The sequence below is a fragment of the Suricata suricatta genome, chromosome 11, assembly GCF_006229205.1.
Source record: "Suricata suricatta isolate VVHF042 chromosome 11, meerkat_22Aug2017_6uvM2_HiC, whole genome shotgun sequence".
NCBI lineage: Eukaryota > Metazoa > Chordata > Mammalia > Carnivora > Herpestidae > Suricata > Suricata suricatta.
In genome coordinates this window covers 31531154-31533890 of record NC_043710.1, presented here as the reverse complement: position 1 = coordinate 31533890, position 2737 = coordinate 31531154, and the positions used below count along the sequence as shown (strand labels likewise).

The 2737-nt window shown below is 34.1% G+C and overlaps 1 non-coding gene across 1 annotated transcript; it reads right to left on the bottom strand.

The window, feature by feature from the left end:
• Positions 1–537: 537 nt before the first annotated feature.
• On the bottom strand, positions 538–640 carry LOC115272861. The gene has a single exon (XR_003900511.1). It is a non-coding gene; the product is annotated as a U6 spliceosomal RNA (small nuclear RNA).
• Positions 641–2737: the final 2097 nt, after the last annotated feature.

The window sequence follows — 2737 nt, the reverse complement described above, 5'->3', positions numbered from 1 at the left end:
AGCCAATGAGAAGAACTATGTGTGTTGCAGATATTAAAGGGGAAAATAGCCACTAAAAGGTAAGGAAACTATTTACACTTAGAATGAGTTGATGACCTTTTTTTACAGCACCATAGAAATAGATACTACAGAACTGAATCCATGTAATTCCCACCTCTTTATCTTCATCTCAGTATTTATAAATCTTGTCCATTATCTCTATTTTGTACTCCTGTATCTCAGTGGAGAGATTAACCTTTCTCCTTTTACTTTCTCTGGGACTTAGTTCAATTAATTTTGCTTTCCCCTCCAATCTTTAATCTCTTCTCTGCTGCCAAACATACTCAAAAGTGCCCTAGTCTAAAAGCCAACAAGGACTAAAATCTCTCCTTGACTCTTGACTTCCTTACCAAAATACCACACCCATCATTCTATTTTCTTTCATAATTTGACTTCTTAAAGTCTACACAGCCTCCAACTCCTCTCCTGTCTTTTATTTATCCGATCTAGTAAACTATCTATAGAAACTGTTATCTTAAGGATTAATGGTGACCTTAATTTTTAATGGAACATTTCACAAATTTGCATGTCATCCTTGTACGGGTGCCATGGCAGTCTTGTTGGTGTCGTTTGAGTTTTAGTGAATGTGCTGCTAAAGTACGCACAATGGTCACTTCTTAATTACAAGACCCAATATCCTAATCTCCTTCTAGATGTACCTTAACTGTGCAGTGTTTGATAATATTGATCTATCCTTCTATAAAAGCCTGTTCTCTGTTGCATTCTCAAAAATCACTCCTATAGTGTTATTTCTCTCACACTCTAATTCCTTCACCAGATTTTCTTCCTTTGTCCCATCTGGTCAAACCATGTCTCATGTAATTTGTTCTCATGGTGTAGGTAACCTGAATGAAGAACTACATTTAGTGAAGGCACTATTATGAAATCCCTCCATAATCATCTGTGAAGCAGATGAAAGATGGGTATCTTGCCAAGATAACAAACAGTGAAAGGAACAGAGATTGGAGTCTTCCTGGATGCTAATATTGACGTCAAATTAAAGTATGTACTGATTAGGACTTCAGCTTTGGTAATGGCAGACAATAACTTGGACTAACCATCCCACTAAGAACAATTAGAAAATATAGTGGGAAAATGTGCGGTTTTTTAAATATGTATTTGAAAACATTAAAAAGCTAATAAGGCAGTGAAAAATATCTGGCAGAAGAAGGAAGAAGGAAACCCAGAGAGGTTACCCTTCCATTTGTAACTGCCAGTTGCCAGTTAATTCCAGAGAAGACAACTGAGAAAGAAAACAGAATTTGATAATCTTTTACGGAGTACAGGTGAACTGGAAGTCACTTGGACCTTGAAAGAACTCAGTTTGAAACCATCTTAGTCCTTGAAATTAGATTAAACTGATCCTAGATGCTAGAGTCCCTGTTTGACCAAAGCAATTTTAAATACTCTTTGGGGTCGGAGCGGGGGTGGGGGGGATGGGGTGGACAGGGTGCAGAATTCTTGTACACAAATAATTTCTGTAATGTTTCATATTTATTATCTATTACTGAATCAAAAAAATAGCCACTCATGAAGAGACAAGGCACAACTTTTAAAAGAAGAAGAAAAATACAGACAATTTAAAAATATCCATGGGGTATATAGACAAATGCTATATATATGTTCAAGGAAATAGACTGAAAACTGTAGAGAATAAAACAACTGAAAATATATAACTGAAAGGTGTAGTATTCAAACTTAAGAACTTAGTGAATTAATTAAAGGGGAGATTATACCGAGCTAAATATAATCATGAACTGAAAGATATTTCAAAAAGAAATGTCCAGAATAATGCATGGAGAGACAAAAGATAAGAAACACAAAAGTATGAGTAACATAGGAGTTACTGTAAGAGGTCTAATTCATGTGTGATTGGAATCTCAAAAGGAAAAAAGAGGAAGAAAAAAGAAGTCCTTTGAAGAGAAAATGGCTGAGAATTTTCCAAAGCTAATGAAAGATATTGAGCTACAAATTCAGTAAGTCCTAAAACCTACTGGAAATCAAGATTAAAGGCAACAGGCATTCTCTAGGAATGTGGTTTACATGAGCTATTCTTAGGGAAGGGGAACTATTGATGATGAGATGAAGCAAACCAATATAAAAACAAAAGCAAAAAATCAGTAAGGGAGAAGTTTGGTAAAGGATACCATGATAAGCTTGGAATTCATGTAATACAGAACTAAGAGTAAATAACTATGGGAATTATGGCTACAGGACGGAATACAAGCATAAGTCTTGAAAATATAAAATTAGCAGAACTCACCAAAAGTATGAGGTTAAGAGGTCAAGATACAGGGAAGTATAGTGCACCAATTTCCTTATTTTTGGAGTAAGGACTCAATATGTGAAAATTTGAAATATATAGTTTCTTTTAAAAACATTTCAACCTTTTTGTACATTACATAACTGTAACATTAAGAGGTGGGGTTTTTGTAGTAAAATATATATATATAGATTCAGCAGTTCTCCACTCTAATTTCTTTCCAGTTAAACTCAAGTAAAATTAAATGTTCTGTTTTTATTTAAAAATAAGACACATAATGATGTGTACCTTTTGCAAAAACAAAACAAAAAAAAAACCCACAAAAAACATTGCTAATCTATTTGCTCTTCTTAGTGATACATGAAAGATTTTTATTAATGATGTTAAATTCTAGGCAGAGGAATGTGGGGGTGTATTTCATTCTGTGTTAAACAT